Source organism: Tursiops truncatus, chromosome 6, assembly GCF_011762595.2.
Source record: "Tursiops truncatus isolate mTurTru1 chromosome 6, mTurTru1.mat.Y, whole genome shotgun sequence".
Lineage (NCBI taxonomy): Eukaryota > Metazoa > Chordata > Mammalia > Artiodactyla > Delphinidae > Tursiops > Tursiops truncatus.
Genome location: NC_047039.1, coordinates 102,277,779 through 102,298,111, shown reverse-complemented (window position 1 = coordinate 102,298,111; position 20,333 = coordinate 102,277,779). Strand labels below are relative to the sequence as shown.

Here is a 20,333-nt window from a genome sequence, read left to right as displayed (position 1 = left end):
TGCAGGTTCTGACAGGTTCTTCAGCTGGGCTTCCAGAATCTGCCACTCTAGTCCATTCCGTGGTCTCTGCTCCGGTTCAGACCTGCACTCTCTTGACCACCCAACAGCCTCCTCGGGATCTCCCTGCCTCCAGTTAGCCCCTTCCAATGCATCTGCTACATCAGCCACAAGATTAATGAGAGTTTTGATCACTGCCTTCAGGATAAAGTAATTCAAAGCCCTTAGTTTACAATCTAGTTCCATTTTGATTTACGGTCTCGACTCCCACCACTCCACCTTTCACTCATCTGTCATTCTAGCCATGTTGATTGTTCAGAAAACCTCAGTGCCTTTGCATGAGCTGTTCCAGCTTCTTAGAATGCCTTTTCCCCAATCGCTTTATGCCCTAGAAAACTATTACTCATCTCCAAGGCCTGGGTCGGCCAGACAGACTTAATCACCCCTTTAGGCTGAAGTAGCTCTCAGTATTGCATGTTTGTTCCAACCACTACAGATGAGAAGCATCTTGAGGACAAATAGCTTTGTCCTCCTCAAGGCTCTGGGGCCCCTCACAGGGTAAGACACAGAACATGGACCCAGAAGAGCGCTAAATCCAGGAAGGAGGGAAGGAAGGAAATGCCATGAGAGGCAACCCCTACAGCCTCCTCCTGGGAGCCGCTTGCTTTTCCAGATTCATGTCAGTCCACAATAAAAAAGACTATGGAAAATTCTGGAGGAAAGTTCCTTTCCCTGATTCACACGGAAACATTTGCTGCTGTGAAACTCACCCGGGTGCCAATGCAAGCTCCCCCGGCTGTTTACAATTTCCCTGGCATTTATAAACAGTGAGGCCCCAAAGAGGAAAATGGAGTTTCAAGGGAGCTGGATGCCAACTGTCCCCACTCCCAGCCCACCTCCTTTGTTCCAAGGCCTCTACCCCTTAATTAACATCCCCAAGAAACACCAGCCAGCACCCCAACATGTGGGTGTGTGTTGGTGCAGGGGTGTTGCTGCAGTGCTCAGTTTCTTCGTGAAGGGAACTCGAGACTCAAGAAAGAGTCTACAGTCCCACCAGCTAGGAGTCAGCTAAGTGAGGCCTGCAACTGGGTCCCAGCGCTGCCCCTTCCTCATTGTGTGACTATCAGCTAGTCCCTGCCCCTTCCTCATTGCGTGACTATCAGCTAGTCACAAACTCTCAGGGCCCTTCAGTTTTCTCAACTGTGGAACGAACAGGGCTGCGGGGAGACTCCAACAAGCTATGGTCACTGTAAAGTAAAGTGCGGCAAGAGTTCACAGTGCCCTGGTCAGAAACATGGTCCTGGGAGAACAGGACCTGCAGGATTAAGCCTAAAAGCCTCCAGAGGCCCTGCCTTCCACAAAAAGCAGTTACCCCCAGGGCAGCCCTGAATGTCCTTGGCCCTACAGAGTTCTGGGTGTTGTAAAGATGTCCTCTCTGCTCTGAGGAAGATGTGAAAGCAGGATAAGGAGTGGATGTCTGGGCAGATGAGGGGCTGCAGAAGAAGCCAATGTCCCCTGCATCCCCCACAGTCTCCAAGGACCCAGGCTTCCTTCTGGCCACTGTCCAGAGCAGCCGGCCTGCACTGAGCCAGGAAACACTGCTGTAATCACGATCTGGACCCAAGAACGTTTGGACCCAAGAAGAGATGGGGGCCTAGAGGGAAAGGGAGATTCCCATCACCGTCTTCAACTCTGAAAGAAGTTTCCGTGTGCGTCAGGGAAGAGAACATACTCTGCAGGGCGGGGGAAAAGACAGTACCGACAGGTAGCAAGTGCAAGCGGATTCCGGAGTAGGAGGAAGCACTTTCTAACAGTCCTGGGCCCTGAAAGAGGAAGGAGGTCGAGGGCTCCTCATCGTCGGGGGAGCGCAGGCAAAGGCGTTAACCCTGGGTGGAATCCAGGATCCGCGGAGCAGACCCGCCCAGCGGAGCCACCGCCCAGCCCGCGCGCTGGAGACCGCCGGCAAGCGAGTGCAGGGGTGACCCCGGGCCCACTTAACCCCAACCGCGCGAACTGGGTCAAAGTTAGTTCAGGTGCTTGCAGCAAACGGGGCCTGTGGGTGGAGGCCTGAACCTCCTCCTCCCCTGCCCTAAGCCCCCAATCCAACTCTCCTTGGTCCCCTGGAAGACCAGCAAGGTGAGGGAGGAAGCTCTTCTCCAGCGATGCCCCGGCTGCCGGGCCGAGATCCAGGCGCGGGCAACCTCGGACAGGACCGCGAGAGGAGGGAGAAAGACCCAGAGGCCCGGGATCCCCAGATGCCCCAGGGTCGTGGTCGCTCCCCTCCCCTACCTGCTGCTGCGGCGCTGGCGACGGCGGCTGCTGGGTCCAGCTGTGCTCAGCTGGTTCCTGGCTGCAGGGCAGGGGCGCTGAGGTCGCCGGGCTGGGATGGGCAGGGCGCGGGCGGGAGCCGCCCTCAGGGCGGGGCCGCCGTGCGGTCGGGGGGGAGAGGGGAGGAGCGACGGCCCCTCCCATAGGCGGCGGGGAGGATGGCGACTCTGGCTCCGGGCTGGCGTTCGTGGAGTGCACTGCATGTGACTTTGCCCCAGACCCCTCGCTACTTGCCCAAGGAAAGCATCAAGCTCCCTGCTTTACACGGGAGGAAACTGAGGCCCGGAGGCGGACGGGAGATCTGAAGGAACCTGGCGGGCAGGGGAGGAGACCCGGGGAGAGCTTGAGCTGGGCTGGGGCCAAAGAGCTCAGTTGGAATGGGCAGCGTGCGGAGGCGGATTCAGCTCCGGGGGAGTTCAGGCTTCAGAGGCAAAACCACTGAAACCTGGGCAACCCACAAAACCGGGGAGGCGTATAAGCAGCAGCTAGACCCACTGAAGGGAACAAAGGATCAGAATGATTCCCAACTGCATTCAGAAACAAGAAATATAAGAAATGCCAAAGCGCATCCTTGTCTTTAAAATATTAAGCGGCGGCTTTGGAGTCAGACCGCCTGGGGTGGACCCCCCCCCACACACACTTACTAGTCCTGTAACTTCGGGCAAGTGACTTAACGTATCAAAGTTTCAACTTCCTCATCTGTAAAATGGACATCATAGTTTCCTCTTCACGGGGCTGTTGGGAAGACTCAGTGAGAGAAAGACTCTTAACACAATGGCTGGTACCGTGGGTTCTCTATAAATGGACGTTCTTATTAGTGTGACGGCGGATATTACTTTAGATGATAGAGCAAATCCACCTTGTCAAAATATGAATGCCACGTCACTTTTAAACAAATGTAATATTTTATTTATAGCAATAGCATCTCACATGCATGTGACAGAGAGCCATTTACGATGGAGGAGGGCATAGGACAGCCTCCCAACAGTCCTGTGCACATGTGATATCCTGGCCTCTTGCAGCTGCTCTGTGACTCCGAGTTGGGACGATTCACACTGCAGGAGACTAGAGCAGATGACTGCGAGGTCCATTCTCAGCTAAGGTGCTGGCAGCAGTCCCATGTTCAGCTGGGTAAACCTCCCTCCAACAGAAGGTAAAATGTACCAAGTCAATAATTGCCGAGTGCTGGGAATAGAGACAGAAAAGCTTGTGTTGTCAAAGTAGCAGAGAAGCTAAGAGCACACACTCACTTCCTGGTTTTTCCTAGTGTTTCCACTGAGTAGCAGTCAGGGAAGCCACAGGGCCTGGGGAAATCCCAGCCTGGCTCTTCCTCCTGCCCCCAATCCCTTTCTACAACTCTAGTGATTACAAGAACCATTTCTTGAACACCTCGTGCCATGCTCTGGGTTTCCCACATGCTACCGACGTTCATCCTCACCTTACCCGTTCCCTGCTCCCCCAGGGTAAGCGTTACCATGTGCAGTTTTCAGATGAGGAGACCCAGGCACAGAGAGGGTTAAGTAGCTCTCCCGAGTTCACACAAGCGACACTGTGCATGTCTGAGTCCTTGGCCCCCTCTTCTTTGCTCAATGTCCTCTGTCATACTCTGCCACTCTTCCTGGCTTGGCAAACTCTGTCCAGTTCCACTTTCTCTGAGAACTGAAGCAGGATGCCTCACCCCCAGGAGGCTCCCACCTTCACCCCCAGGAGGCTCCCACCCTCTCTCTGCCACTCCCTGCTTTTTCCCAGAGGCTGCCTGTGGCCCACTGCGGGATAGATGGGGAGGAAGGCATAAACACAGACTATTTGGTTCTAGGCTCTTTGATTACAGTCCCTGGTATACACATGACCTCGAATTATCTAACTTATCATTTCCAACCCCAGCAACTTCTCTCAGGCAAAGAGAGGGAAACCTCTGAATCTGTGTCTTCAGATAACTGGAGGATATGATATTGGCATGGAGGAAACATTGGAGAACATCTAATCCAACCCCTCATTTTAGAAATGGGGAAACTGAGGCCAAGAGAGCAGAGAGGCTTGCCCACAGAACACTCTGACAGCTCCATTTGGTCCTGGAGAAGCCCATCAGTCTAGACTGTCACGAGAAATAATTTTAAAAAATGATTATGACAACAAGAGTGACATCCAATAAGACATCGGAGGGCCAAGCAAATTCCTAGCGCTCTGCTCTACATATGTCAACAGGACAATGTGTGTCTCACAGCTAATCAGGATATATCTCGGCCTGACCCTTCAGTCAGGGTCAAGTCAGCCTTGCGTGGATACACAGAGGTCTCCTCTGCCTTGGTGTCTTATTCTCATTTCTTTCTAGACTCCTTTTTGTACTCCTCTCCCCATTGGCCTAGGGATCAGTAAGGACTGTTTGCCCTGTAGCTCCCCTTCAGAGTGAATGTCTTCTTGTTCTTGCTGATATGGACCTCCTCTCATGGAAGAACTTTGACGTCTTTTGCCAGAAGACCACCTCTTTCCCAGGAGTGAGAATGGGGGAAACAAAGGCCACACCCAGGCCATGCAGTAGACAATTTGGGGGTACCCGCTCCCTCTTCTGAGACTGCCTTTCCCCATCCACAGTGGTGGCCCTCACTTGGTACCCAAGTTGGTACTATAACTCTCACCCCACCACAAACACAGTTGACACCATCTGGAGTGGACACCACAACCAAACTGCACTATCAGAGTTTGGAACTAGAATTTGGGACATAACAGTGGTGATTGATTAGCTGGGCATGTGAGGACTGGTCATCTCTGAAGGCCAGTGCCACCATTGTGAGGCAGCTGTCTTCCACAGAGAAAGCCAATGAGACTCTCATTAAATGACTAGATGGGTGTGAAGAAACGCAGGGAGGAAAAGGCTGGGCTGACCAGGGAAGACTTCTGGATCTGTGGCCTCTTTTGGACGCAGACCTCTCCTGGAGCTAGCTTCAGAAAAATAAGTTATAAGGACAGGTGTCTTCTGAGCAGTGAATGCCTTATAGAAGCAGAGCCCAAGTGGAGATGTTATGCAAAGGAGTAATTGAAGAAGTGCTCTCAGGAGAGACCTTGGAATTATCTCAAGGAGCCCTAGGGCAGGGATGCAGCTGGGCCTCAGAGTCAGACTAGAAGCAGGGCCTGAGTACTAAGGAAACCCAGGAAGTACTCTCACTCCATCGTTCATCTCTGCCCATCTGCTTCATTGCTCTGGCTCACATGAGAAAAGCATCTCTGCTTTCCACAAAATGCCTTTTACCAGCAGTGAGCTGGACTCGTTGTCTGTGGTCCACATGCTAACTTAGGCAGATGCCTACCCTTTATCCAACTGACTCGAGCCGGAGTGGAGGTGGGTTTCCCCCATTCAGGTCTCTGCATTGAGATCGCCTGTTTGACTGGGTACGCAGTAGAAGGAGGAAGTGTGTTTGCTTGGTTTTCCAATATATCCCCAGTGTCAAATAGTGCCTGGCACAGAGCCAGTGCTTAGCAAATTTTTACTGAATTAATCGATCAGTAAGTGAGGGAAACAAGAGATAAGTTTGGCCGGACAGAGTGAGTTGGGATGCCTCAGAAGGACGCAGGAGAGGGCTGCGCTTTGAATTTCAAGAGCCGCCAATCCTAGCGTCTTCGGAACGCCCTGGGCAGGAACGTGTGTGTCACACTATTTTAATGAGAACTTAGAAGCATGTACCATACAATCACTGTCAGCTCAGTCCTAACGCATAGTTTCTATATTTCCACATCGTTTGAATCCCTAGAAGGCCTGATCCTATAATTGTGCCCCACACATGCCAATAAAATGCTGAGCGGCCTGAGCTTTGGAGAGCGTCCTGGTGCTGATTTCCCCTCCGTCCAGCCTCCCAGGTTAGATTTTCAAGGAAATTGTAGAAGCGCCCAGACACCCTTCTTCCTTCTGCCATGCCTGTCACTGCTGTCCACAGCTACACAGAGCTGGCCCTAGGACAGTGGTACTTTAAATAATAAAAGCTAAAATTGTAATCATAGCTACCACTTTGGGGATGCTTATTGGCCACTTTATTATTGCAGTTAAGTCTTACAACTACCTCCAAGTTAGGTATAATCTTCAATTTCACAAATAAATAAACAGTCTCAGAAAAGGTAAGTAACCTGATTAAGGTGTCACAGCTGGGTGAGTGGTAGCCTGGGATTTGAACCCAGGTCTGTCTCCAAAGTCCAGGCTCTTTCTACAGTCAAAGTGAAAGTCAAGGGGAAGATAAAGGCTTTTCCATACCTTCTGTTCACGATCAGGAATTATTTCTCTTCATCTTGACAATGTTAGGGCCTGAAGTTGGGCCCTTCCCTGTACATTTCATATAATGTTTTATGAAAACTCAGTATTTCTTTATGTGGAAAGTATCTGGAGTTGTTTAAGAAATGTAAGCCTGTTTTAAGAAAGGTTGTACACTGCTGTGCTTTACAAATAAAAAGTAATTCATAAAACCCCTTAAACACACACACACCCAAAAACCTTGGACGCAGTGCTATTTTGGTATCCTTTTATTCTGTATCCGCATAGGAAGTTCATGTTTTTTGTTTTTCCCTTAGTTATTATTTACTTACCGCTTTTCTGAGTACAAGCCCTGTGCCTGGTGTGAAGGGCATAGAAGTGAATCGGTCATAGACTCAATCTTTGCAGGGTCTGTGGCTAAGGAAACAAGACAGTTACAATAGGGTGTTATAGGAACTAAGAAAGAGGAAGCTCAGCGTGGGGACGGGAGGAGAAGCTGGGGAGCAGACTCCAAGAAGACTGCAAAGAAGGAGACGAGCTGGGCCCTGGAGGATGCCTCTCTGTGCTTCAGTTTCTTCATCTGATATCTGTGTCCACCTCAAAAAGTTGTGGGAAAATGAAGTGAAATTATCTATGTCAACTGCTTGCTGCAAGGCCTGGGGCATAGCAGGGCCTCTGTAAACAGAAGCTGGTATCATTTACGGGAAGCCTACAGGTAAAGACACGGAGGAGTTGAAGAAGGGTGAGCTTGTGCCATCGTGTCTGGAATGCAAGGTACCAGACTGAGTTATGAAAGATGAGGCCAGACAGCAAGATGACAAGACAGCAAGAGGACAATTAGTCATAGGTGCCTGCTCCGGGCATTATGTCCTTCAAATCTGACAGCAGTTCCTCAGATCGAAACTACTCTCCCTCCCAGATCACAGATGGAGAAACTGAGGCTCAGAGAAGTGAAGTCCCTCGTTTACATTGCACAGCTGGGAAATGGCAGGACTGGGACGAGAAGCCGGATTTCACTCCAAAGCCACTGTCCCCCAGGAGGGGCTAAGAGCAGGCCAGGCTGAAGGGACGGGGCAGCGGGAAGCTGGCTCTCATGCAGCAGACCCACGCTGTTGTAGCCGGATCAAGAAGAAGTTTCTGCGGAGGGGCACAGGGGCCTGCTGGCCTCGCAACCCTTGCCTGCCAAGGATTTAGCAGGAAGAGCTGGCTTTTGTTCTAGATGAATCAGCGCAGCTGTTTCTGAAAGCCCAGCCCCACTCTTCTGGGCTCAGCGGACCAGAAGGCATTCAGCTGCCCCAGCAGGTCACCAGTGGGGTGGGGGCAGGCAGAGCTGTGTGCACTGGGCCGCACCATTTCCAGAGAGTTATAGTTATCGCTCCGAGGAACAATGGGCTTTTCAGAGGTTGTGCTGCATCTTGGGCTGCAAGTTGTGGTAGAAACACAATCAGACCAGCAATGCATTACCTTCTTTGGGATTTGAGGAACGGAAAAAACAAACAAAAATTCGTCCATAACAGCTGATTGGGTTGATCTCGTTCCTCTGCTTTCCTGCTCCTCCACTTTCTCCTCCTCCTTTCCCTTCCCCCTATTCTTTTGTGCTTCCCTCTTTCTTTTTTCCCTCTTCCTCCTTCTCCGCTTTCTCCTTTCTCACTGCTGTTTCAGCAGTAGCAGTGCTTTGCTGGAGTCCAAATAGCCTTGCCCGGGGAATGAGAACACCCGCGTTCACTCCCTGCCCTGCCTCTTTCTTGCAGGATGGTCCTGGGCAAGTCACTCACTCCTCTGAACCTCCGTTGTCTCATCGGCAAATTGGGACAATAGAAGTAACCGCCTCTGAGAAAGGTTATACGTGGCTCATAAACCCAGGAGCTTTTCCAGCCCCTGCTTCTGCTGCACTGGCCCCAAGGAGAGCCAGAGGGCCTCTGTCTCTTAAGATCTAGTAAACTGTCCTTCAAAATGTTAGACTTCAGGTCAAGTCACCCTAGGTTGTCTTCTGTGACAAATCAGCTGTGATTTGTAAGATTGTCTTCAGAAACTCACAGGGCAAATGCAATCACTTCAGTTTTTTTCTTCTCAAATCGAAATCACCAACTTGAGAAACCTGTTTTTAGGTTTCAACAAGAAACTCCGAGGCTGAAGCAGCCCCAGCAGGGAGAGGGTCTGCCCATGTCCACACCAAGCAGGGAATCTGGAGTTTTGCTTTCTCCCTGGCACACAGTGGTGCTGTACCGACCCTGACCTCAGACAGGGGACCCTGCAGATCCAGGTCCCTGAGCAGGTGCCAGGGGTCTCCAGGAGCTGGCCAGCTCCCATACTGCTTAGCCTAGACCCCATGCTCAGTTTCTCACCCAGCCATTCTCCAAGGTCCCAGCCTTCCAGTAGTGAGAATATTAGGCGGGATCGATATATTAGTAACCCTATGAGGGATATAGTGAAAGCTATGATAATATTTATATGTACTAAAGACACTTGGTAATGATGAGCCTAATCATAATCTAATGAGTCGAAATCACTTGTTTTGTTTTAAACTAAATACCATATTCAGCTCACTCCAGTCCCTTTTGAGTTCACTCATAGGCCAGGCTAATTGCCAATACTGAGATCAAAAGTAGAGCCATGGTGAGTATTGTTTTTAGGTTGTTTGTTTGGGTTGCTCAGGGGAGGGGCAGTAGGAGAGCAATTTCCAGGTTGAAAAGGAGGAACGTGATTGCTACTAGGAAAAATTTTATGGAAAAACGTAAACGGGCGGATCCTATAGGGTCAGATCCACGTTCCTAAGGGCTTGTTTTTTCTGCATAAGTGTTTAGTTGAGGGAGTCAGAAGGCGATGAGCACAAGTAATGAGGCCAGTGTTGTATTTGTTAATAGGGTCAGTATTAAGTTTATTATTCTTTTTCGGAGTGTACCGAAACTAACTGATTGGAAGTCAGTTGCACTAATTAATACTAAAAGAACTGTGAGCCTCATCAATGGATAGATATGTAAAGGAACAGTCATACAACATCTACAAAAGGTCAGTATCAAGCAGCAGCTTCAAAGCCGAAGTGGTGGTTGGATGTGAAGTGGAATTTTAATTGGCGCAGGAAACAAACAACAAGGAAGGTAGACAATAATTGCATGTAGTCCGTGGAATCCTGTGGCTATGAAGAAAGTCGATCTGTAGACCCCATCTGAGACCGTAATACTCTGATGCTTGTAGGATTGTAAAATAGATACCAAGAGTAATTGTAATAAAAATGGGTTGAAGTATGTGTTTGCGATTTCCTTCCATAATGCTGTGATGGGCCCAAGGAATGGGCATGCCAGAGGCCAATAGCACAGAAGTGTTGAGAAGCAGTACCTCTAAGGGGTTTCGAGGGTGAACGCCTGTTGGTGGCCAGCACCTGCCTAATTCAGGTGTAGGGGTGAGGCTTGAGTGATAGAAGGCTCAAAAGAAGCTGGTAAAAAAAGAGGACTTCTAAGACGATAAATAAGATTGTTCCGGGGCTTCCCTGGTGGCGCAGTGGTTGAGAGTCCGCCTGCCGATGCAGGGGACACGGGTTCGTGCCCCGGTCCGGGAAGATCCCACATGCCGCGGAGCGGCTGGGCCCGTGAGCCATGGCCGCTGAGCCTGTGCATCCGGAGCCTGTGCTCCGCGACGGGAGAGGCCACAACAGTGAGAGGCCCACGTACCGCAAAAAAAAAAAACAAAAAAAAAGATTATTCCGTACTGAGATCCCTTTTGGACAGTTGGTGTGTGGTGGCCTTGGAAAGTGCTTTCTCGAATAACATCTCGTCATCACTGATATATTGTTAGAGTATTAGTTAGTAGGCCTAGTATTAGTAGAATTATTGAGTTGAAGTGAAATCATATGATTAGGCCTGATGTTATGAGAAGGGCTGAAAGGGCTCCCGTAAGGGGCCAAGGACTAGGGTTTACTATGTTTTGTGGTACGTGTGGATTTGGTGGGTCACTATGTGTTGTTGTGCAGATATAAGCTTACCAAGAGGGTAGATACATAGGCTTGAATTATAGCAACAGTGAATTCGAGGACAGCGAGTAGGGTGAGAAGAATGAATGTAGTGAGAGCAGTGAACGTGCTGATACTTATTAGCGCTAAGGTTGTTTCTCCGATTAGATGTATTAATAAATGACCTGCTATAATATTGGCCGTTAGTCGCACAGCTAGTGCTACTGGTTGGATGAATAGGCTGATAGTTTCGATAACTACTAGCATGGGGTTGAGGGGGGTGGGCATGCCTTGTGGTAGGAAGTGATGCTTTTGTTTTGTTGCGGAGACCTAGAACCACGGCACCGGCTCATAGTGGGATGGCTACCCCCACATTCATTGAGAGCTGCGTGGTGGGTGTAAATGGGCGGGGCAGTAGTCCGAGAAGGTTGGTTGACCCAATAAATAGGATAAGTGACATTAGTATCAGTGATCAGGTCTGTCCTTTATGATTATGGATGTTTATTATTATTTATTTATTTATTTATTTTGGCTGCATTGGGTCTTCGTTGCTGCGCGCGGGGCTTTCTCTAGTTGCGGTGAGCGGGGGCTACTCCTCGTTGCGTTGCACGGGCTTCTTATGGCAGTGGCTTCTCTTGTTGCGTGCAGAGCACAGGCTCTAGGCATGCGGGCTTTAGTAGTTGTGGCATGCGGGCTCAGTAGTTGTGGCTCGCGGGCTCTAGAGCGCAGTCTCAGTAGTTGTGGCGCACGAACTTAGTTGCTCCGAGGCATGTGGGATCTTCCTGGACCAGGGCTTGAACCTGTGTCCCCTGCATTGGCAGGCGGATTCTTAACCACTGCGCCACCAGGGAAGCCCTTATTATTTGTTTTGATGTGAGTTGGATTAGCCATTGTTGAAGGGAAATTATGCGATTGTTCATTAGTTGTTTTGATGTTGGAAATAAAATACTTGGGAATATAATAATTAGAATGACTATGGGGAGGCTTATTATTGTTGGGGTCACGAAAGGGGCAAATAAATTCTCGTTCATACTGTCTCTCAAGGGGTAGGTTGTTTTTGCACTTTAGTGAGTGTTGACTTTGGGTTGGGGTAGTAGATAAGTTTTGAGATTTTTAGTTGAAATATAATAAATAGTGTTAGAAATATAGATGAAATGGTAATAAATCACATTGATATATCTAGTTGTGGTATGTCATTAAGGAGAATCTTAGCTCTCAGTCTTTAACTTAAAAGGTTAACGCTAACCTAGCTTCTTAATGAGCTTATAGCATAGATGCGGATCATTTTTCAAAGTATTTTAGAGGCACTAACTCAAAGACAATTGGCATGAAGGTATGGTTTGACCCACAGATCTCTGAACACTGTCCGTAATATAAGCCTGGTCATGCTGACATTAGGGTTGTTCGGTTTAGGCGCCCCTGGATTACATCTGTTTTTAGACCTAAGGAAGGTACGGCTCATGAGTGCCATACGTCTTTGGAGGAGAGTAGTATTCAGATTGTTATCTCTATAGGCAAAACTACTCAGTTATCTACTTCTAGCAGTCGTAGTTCTCCTGGTTTTAGGTCTGATGTTGGGATTATATAGGAATCAAAATTTAGGTCTTCGTAGTCAGTATATTCATAGCTTCAGTATCATTGGTGACCTATAGTTTTTACAGTAACAGATGGATTGTTAATTTCGTCTATTATGTAAAGGCTTTGTAGTGCCGGCAGGGCGATTAAGATCAAGATAATGGCCGGCAAGATAGTCCAGATAGTTCCTACTTCCTGTGCATCTATAGTGCTAGTATGTGTTAGCTTAGTTATTATTAGTGAAATAATATAAAGAACCAGGGAGCTAATTAAGAAAACAATTATTAGGGCTTCCCTGGTGGCGCAGTGGTTGAGAGTCCGCCTGCCAATGCAGGGGACGCGGGTTCGTGCTCCGGTCCGGGAAGATCCCACATGCTGCGGAGCGGCTGGGCCCGTGAGCCACGGCCGCTGAGCCTGCGCGTCCGGAGCCTGTGCTCCGCAACGGGAGAGGCCACGGCAGTGAGAGACCCAAGTACCGCAAAAAAAAAAAAAAAAAAGAAAACAATTATTAGTGTGTGGTCGTGAAAGTGTAGTAGCTCTTCTATGATGGGCGATGTTGCATCTTGAAAACCTAGTTGGAAGGGATATGCCATAGAGATATACAAGATTTCCACCTGTGACTTAACTTCAACAAAGTTATATAAAATTTTACTAATATCTGGGGCTTCCCTGGTGGCGCTGTGGTTGAGAGTCTGCCTGCCGATGCAGGAGACACGGGTTCGTGCCCCAGTCCGGGAGGATCCCACATGCCGCGGAGCGGCTGGGTCCGTGAGCCGTGGCCGCTGAGCCTGCGCGTCCGGAGCCTGTGCTCCACAGCGGGAGAGGCCACAGCAGTGAGAGACCCGCGTACCGCAAAAAAAAAAAAAGAAAAAAAAAAAAAAAAAAAAAAAAATAAAAAATTTAAAGTGGAAAAAAAAAAAATTTTACTAATATCTCATTCATGGAGAAAGACATAGCGGCTATGGTGTTGGCCTGAAACTGATAAAAAAGGGTTCGACCCCTTCCTTTCTTGACTACTTTAGATTGACGTGGATTGGCTCTTCTAATGTGTGGTATGGTGGAGGACATCCATTTAATCACTCTAAATTTGTAGTAGTGAGTTCCCCTGTTAGTACTTCTCGTTTGGATGCAACTGCTCCTCAGATAATGAAGATTATCAGCATGACTGCTGTTAACGAGATGAATGAGCCTGTTGATGAGCTAGTGTTTCATGTTGTATAGGCATCCGGGTAGTGGAGTATCGTCGAGGCATGCCAGATAAGCCTAAAACATGCTGTGGGAAGAAGGTCACGTTGACACCCACAAATATGATTACAAAGTGAACTTTTGCTCATGTTGAGTTGAGTGTATATCCTGAGAAGAGTGGGAATCAGTGCACAAATCCTCCTACGATAGTGAAGACAGCTCCAATTGAGAGCACATAGTGAAAGTGTGTGACTACATAGTAGGTATCGTGAAGGACAATACCTAATGATGAATTAGCTAACAGGACAATGCCTGTTAGTCCACCGACCGTGAAAAGGAAGATGAAACATCACGGCCAGGGACCATTTAATATTACCTCCGTGGAGTGTTGCCAGTCAGCTAAACACTTTTACCCCTGTGGGAATAGCGATAATTATAGTGGCTGATGTAAAATATGTTCGTGTATCAACATATATACCTACTGTGAATATGTGGTGGGCTCATACGATAAACCCTAAGAACCCGATTGATATTACAGCTCATACCATACCCGTATATCCGAAAGGTCCAAATCAAAATTTGTGTGCATTTCTGCCCTTTGGGACTCCAGACCTCCCCCGGTTTTTTTTTTTTTTTTTTTTTTTTTTTCCAGGTGCCCTACATGTCCCCCTTCAGGGATGAGGGAGAAACCTTTAAGCAGTTAAAGGTGAATTACCCAAAGAGGATCTTTAAGCTCATCTTTCCCTAGAGATGAAAAAGAAAAACATATAAATCTTCAGAGGGCAACCTGTCACACTCTTTTAAAGTATACAACTTAATCATGGCATAAAATGCAATCAGTACAGTCTGGTTTTAGGGGACCCATGGAAAGCTGTGCGAACCTTAGGTGCTGAGGGCCATGGGTTGGCAAGCTCTACATTTTATCACCATCCAGACAATTCCAAGCTTGTATAGCCTGGTATCAGTGGCCACACATGACCTGGCCTTGCTTTATCTTTGCAACTCCATCTCGTCCCCTCCTGCCTGAACCCTGTACCCCTCTGCCACTGAATCACCTGCTGATCTTCCGGCAGATCCTGCTTTCTGTCACCTCAACACCTCCAGAGCTTTGTACCCCAGTTCTCTCTCTCTTCGGATTGCCCATCTTGACATTTTCCTCCTGTTTAAATCTTTCCTACCTTTTCAGATTTAGCTTTGGGGGGAATCTCCTTAGCAAAGCCTTCTCTGACTCCTACATGGTATGTCATACCAGCTGCCCCTCGGTGCTCCAATGGTCCCCTGCGATGCCTCTGTCATAGCACTTCCTGGACCATTCTGCCAAAATAGGTTCCCCTGTCCTGTTATTCTTCATCCCAGAACCCTGCTTAATTCCCTTACAAATGATGGTCATTTGTAATGATTCAGTTACTGGTCTGTATACTGTTTCCCTCGCTAGACTATGAGCTCCCTAAGGACAAGGTCAGATATCTCATCCTCTACCACCTATGAAAGTGGCCGGCACAGCATCCTGGACAGAGCAGACCCTCAGAATACACTTATTAAATTGAATTGAAATGGCACTGATCACACTGTGTTAATAATCATCTGTTTATGTTTCTAGCTCTACCAGTGAACCCCTCATGGGCAGGGACAAAGTCTCATTCACTATTATGCTCCCAGTGCCCAGCACAGAACTTGGCATATAATGGGAGACTAGTAAATGTGGAATGAATAAATGAATGAATGAATTAAATGAATAGGGACTTCTCTGGCGGTCCAGTGTTTAAGACTCTACGCTTCCACCACAGGGGGCACGAGTTCCAGGTTCGATCCCTGGTTGGGGAACTAAGATCCCGCATGCCACATGGCACAGCCGAAAATAAATTAAAAAAAATTTTTTTTTAATGAATGAAGAGCAGAACTAACATGAAGACAGGATGAACAAACGATCAAATAAAGGAATTCCAATAACCTTTCTGATACAACCTATTGATAGCTGTTACTTTCACTATTTGAAATAAACATAAGCCTCCTCTCTTGATTCTGTCTGCTTGTACCACTGGAAAAAAAATTATAATGGAGTTGGTCAAGTCTAACCTTTAAAAAACAGTCACCACAGAAATCCAATGACTGGAGTAATGAATAGGCAAGACATTGCTATCAATTTACATTAATTAGTAAGGCTAAGATACCCTCTCAAAACGTCTGCTTCCTTAACCTTCTAGGTTTGTATCAAATATCACCCCTTTCCAAGTTTCATATTTTAAAGAAGTTTGAGTCACTGTAACAACCCTGAAATGTGTGTGTGTGTGTGTGTGTGTGTGTGTGTGTGTAAAGGGGAAACTACTGTTCTCTACAATCACGCAGAACTTCACTTTGGCACCAAATGTGTAGGTGTTTTCCCCACACTGACCAATTCTGTGACACCAGCTGGGTGTCCTACAATCCAATTCAATTCTGACATTATCTACTTGGAGTTAGCATCAGATCCCACAGGTTAAGGGCTCAGTCCCACAAGAATGTCCTCCACCTCCACTTCAGAGGACAAAGGCAAGCCCAAGCCTCCAGTACCTCTGACCAACCTGCTATAAGTCAGGGGTTCTCATGACCCTCTCCTCAGGTTTGGTAATTTGCTAGAATGGCTCACAGAACTCAGGAAGACAATTTACTTACTAGGTGACCAGTTTACAATAAGGGATACAAGTCAGGAACAGCCAGATGGAAGAAATACACAGGGCAAGATGTGGAGGAAAGGTGTTGAGCTGGGCTCCATGCCCTCTCTGGAGTCACAACTCTCCCAGCAGCTGTATGTGTTCAGCAACCTGGAAGTTCTCTGAACCCCATAGTTCAGGAATTTTTATGGAGGCTTCATCGTATAGACATGATCAAGTATTAACTCAATCTCCAGCTCTTCTCCCCTTCTCAGAGGATGGAAGAAGTGGGGCTGAAATTTCCGGACTTCTAACCACAGCTTAGTTTTTTCTGATGACCAACCCCCATGCTGAAGCCATCCACCAGCTCACCAAGAGTCTCCTCATTAGAATAATAGTCATTCCTACCCACCAAAATTCTCCTCATTAGAACAACAGACATTCCTATCACCCAGGACATTCCAAGGGATTTAGGAGCTCTGTGTCAGGAACCAGGATCAGTAAACCAAACATCAGTACAAAAGATGCTCCTGGCAGCCTTACCACTTAGGAAATTACAAAGGTTTTAGGAGCTCTGTTTGTTCCATAATACTTACATATTTAAATGCTCAGTGGTATCAAAAATACTTAAATGTCTTCAATATAGTCTTTAGTTTTAACTACAATAGCCAACTTTCCCCAACTTTCCTAAAGTCAGAGCATAGCACCCGATACAGGACTGCCAACAATCAGGAACTTAAACCCAGGACTGCCCTAGACTATTCTGGATGGGTAATCAGCAAACCCACAGGTATTTCTATTTTTACATAGTTGTGATCTTCTCATTTAAACAATTATGCACATAGCTTTTTTTCCCCTCGCTATGTTATTATTTTATTTATTTATTTATTTTTTGCAGTACACGGGCCTTTCACCGCTGTGGCCTCTCCCACTGCGGAGCACAGGCTCTGGACGCGCAGGCCCAGCGGCCACGGCTCACGGGCATAGCCGCTCCGCGGCATGCGGGATCTTCCCGGACCGGGGCACGAACCCGCGTCCCCTGCACCGGCAGGCGGACCCCCAACCACTGCACCACCAGGGAAGCCCTGCAATATATTCTTTATACCTGTAATCGCTTCATCTCCGCTGACACCTTCACCAGAGCTCTGGAGAGTTGAGCAAGCTAACAGGGTGGAGGCTATTCTAGTGGGTGAGAGGGCAGGCTTTGTGGTCACACAACTTTGTGGAATCCTGGTTTTGCCACTTCCTTGTTATGTTACCTTTGGCAAGTTACGCGTCATCTTTGATCCTCGGTTTTCTTACCTGTTAAATTGGAAAGAGTTGTGCCTTATGCAGAGAGATGGAATAAAGATTCGATGGGTTTTAAGAAATGCATGTGTAATATGTAATCCAGTGCCCGACACAGAGTAGCCCTTCATAAACAATAGCTGCTATTAATGCAAAATCAAATATCTTGAATTGCCTAGCCCAAGATAATTCTCTTTTTCTTTGTCTTATTTTCATATTTTATGCTAGTTTTACCAAGATATGGTCTTAAACTTAAAGCTTATATGCATGTGTATATTTTTCAGATACAATTTTATCATTTAATTGCTAAGCTTTATATCAGAAAATAATAAATTTCTTAGCAAATATTAAAAAAAGCTGCTCTTACTATTGCTATTATTATTATACTTTGCTTTTCTATAACGTTCATGTATCATCATTTAACCCTTACCAAATGATTTCTTATTCCTTATTCTTATAGGTGATTCTGCAAGGTACATCCTCAGGCATACAATGTTTTTATCTCCCCAAAATTATCTCTTCAGATTAAACTACCAGGAAGAGCCAGCATGGCCACACAGGCTTTTTCTCTGCCTGGCAAGCACCTGATTCTTCAAGAGCCTATTTTCAGAAAGCCTTCTCTGACCTCCAAAGAGCAAATCTTCCCTGCCCCACTTTACCTAGAACACACCATCTCTCTCATGGGTACTGTTAGGTCTTCTCCTTCCAGTCCGATTTCCACATGGCCCCAGAAGGATTTTTCTAGAAATACATGTAAAGCACTCTGTGGGAAAACAGAATCTCTTAATGGTTGGTGAGAATGTAAATTGGTAAAAGCCCAAAGATGGGCAATTGGAATACTTATCATTTGATCCAAGAATTCCACCTCCAGGAATTCTTTTCTACAGACGTACTCAAAAATGTGCAAAAGGGCACATCTACAAGGTGATTAGGGCAGCAATGCTTATAGTAGCAAAAAACTGGAAATCACTTAAATGTCCATCAATAGGGGATGATTTAAATAAGTCATGTAACGTGCATACACTAGAATACCATAGATTGGTGACGCTCTGTGTAGTAAAATGGGGGCATTCCCAAGCTATATGCATATTTGTCAGTGAAAAAAGCAAGGTGCAAAGCAGCATGTATGCAATGCCAGCATATGTGAGAAGACTGAAAAAAAAGAGAGAGAGAGAGAGAAAGAATAGATACATGGGTTTGTACTTGTATAAAGTACTTTGGAAGGATACATAAGAAACTAGTAACATTGTTCATCTCTGGAGAGAATCTTGGGGTAGCTAGACACGGGCAGAAAGGGGATTTTTCTGTGTATACCCTTTGTTGCCTTTGAATTTTAAATCATCTGAATGTATCCTCTATTCAAAATAATAACAATAATAGACAGAAAACACATGTTGCAGAGACACAAAAATACTGCAGTATGTGCTTGTTGCTAAAGAGATGGCAGAAGAATTCATATTCTGGAGAAAATTGCTCTCCTGTTGGGGAGAAAACCTTCTAAGGGTCTTTTGGGTGTGAAAAGCCAAAGCCCATCAGAAAGTAACGGGTGACCTCTCTGGGTGAGAGGCAGTTCTGATTTTAAGTAATTCTTTATCTCCTCTGAGGTGGACCCAAGAGCCAGGAGTTTGGGGCACTGAGACCTGGGGAAAGAAAAGAATAAAGAGAAGGAACTAAATAAGAATAAGAAATAGGAACAGACCTCCAGGGCTGAGATGGCTCTCCATAATGGTGTAAGGCTGGAGGCCTTTAGAACAAGTGACTATTGTTTTAGGGGGAGCCAGATCTTGCCATTATGAACGTGGCAGGATGTGAGGGCTCAAACCGTTTCAATACCAAAACAGTTGCAGTTGCCTCCCTTTTTTCACCTACTTACCACAATTATTCTCCCTTATTTATTGTGCAGTTTGAAAGGTGAGTTGTCCCTACCCTTAAAAAAAGGGAACTCTTTTTCTTTCTCTTTTTTGGTTTGTTTGTATTAATTGCTGATGATCCAGACCCTCGATTTAATAGATCATCAAGTCCTCCGTTAACGAACTGGAGAAGAGCAGAGGAACTAGAAGAGAGAAAGGGGCGTGACCCTTTGGAGGTGACCAAAAGGGGAAAGAAAGATTTTCTCTAAAGTAGAAGGAGGTCAGAGGATGTGAGGAGGAGAGGAAAGTGACAGGCAGGGGTTGACACAAGGACACTCCTGGCCTGGGAGCTGATCTGGGGCAGTTTATCAAAAAGGAACACGACCCAAAGCACAGTTGAGCCAGGTGAATTGAATTAGCAAACAAGGCTTCAAGGGACATTGTTTGAGCAACAAGGAGCAAGGCAAGAGCTGAGTCATTGTCACAGGTCACTCAGCCATGACCAGAGAACCTCCTGCTGCCTGCCCCAAACTCATCCCCACACGTTGCTCCTCTGTGGGCAGCTGGTGAACAGGTCCCTCTAACAGCATTGGAGCTGTTAGATGCATTAGCATCTCTAACTCACTGGATGCCTGCCCAGCCATGCCACACAACTTCAACATGAACCTGCCCCATTCCTCCAGGTGACATCATGCCCCAGGACAAAACCCATGAGCCCAAAGCAAGGGAATGGGCACCTGGACCCAGTGGAATGGTGACAAGAAAGCTCTGGGCATCTGTACTCAGTGCGGGAAGGGGAATGAGAAAAGTGGGATTTGAACGGAACAAGCTCAAATCCTCCTGAGATGGGACAGTGCTTAATGACACCACTGTTACACATGAACAGGGATAATCTGGAGAGCAGTGTCTGGCAAATCTGACAACGTTACGCACTTTCAATGGCTATACTCCACCTCTAGGGCAAATTCCAAATTTCTTAGCCTGGTGTATCAGTCAGAGTAGCCTAAATTTTGTTGCAGTAATGAATTAATCCCCAAATCCTAATGGCTTAACACAACAAAAATTTATTTCTTATTCACGGTACACACTGCATGCATGCACTCCACTTATAATCAGTCACGGACCCAGACGGATTGGGGGGCGGCCATGGTGGAGCTGTATCACTCGGAACATGAGGGCTCCTTGGCTACTTGGCAAGGCAGGAAAGCTAAGGAAGAACTTGCTTGCTTTTTTTTTGTATTTTAATAATATTCTTTTTTCTTTTTTTTAAACCCCACATTTGTTTATTTATCTATTTT

General features: G+C 46.9%; 2 protein-coding genes across 2 annotated transcripts in view; both read right to left on the bottom strand.

Moving 5' to 3' along the window:
• Positions 1-2,404, bottom strand: part of GSN (gelsolin) — a 56,770-nt gene extending 54,366 nt beyond the window's left edge. Inside the window, exon 1 of the mRNA XM_033858511.2 lies at positions 2,287-2,404. The gene's annotated coding sequence lies outside the window, so the exon portion shown is untranslated. The remainder of the gene's footprint in view (positions 1-2,286) is intronic.
• Positions 2,405-3,232: 828 nt separating this feature from the next.
• The window catches only part of LOC117312808 (uncharacterized), a 54,351-nt gene continuing 37,250 nt past the window's right edge, over positions 3,233-20,333 (bottom strand). The window contains exons 4-5 of the mRNA XM_033859331.2: positions 6,895-6,979; positions 3,233-3,510 (exon numbers count right to left, since the gene is read on the bottom strand). The gene's annotated coding sequence lies outside the window, so the exon portion shown is untranslated. The remainder of the gene's footprint in view (positions 3,511-6,894; positions 6,980-20,333) is intronic.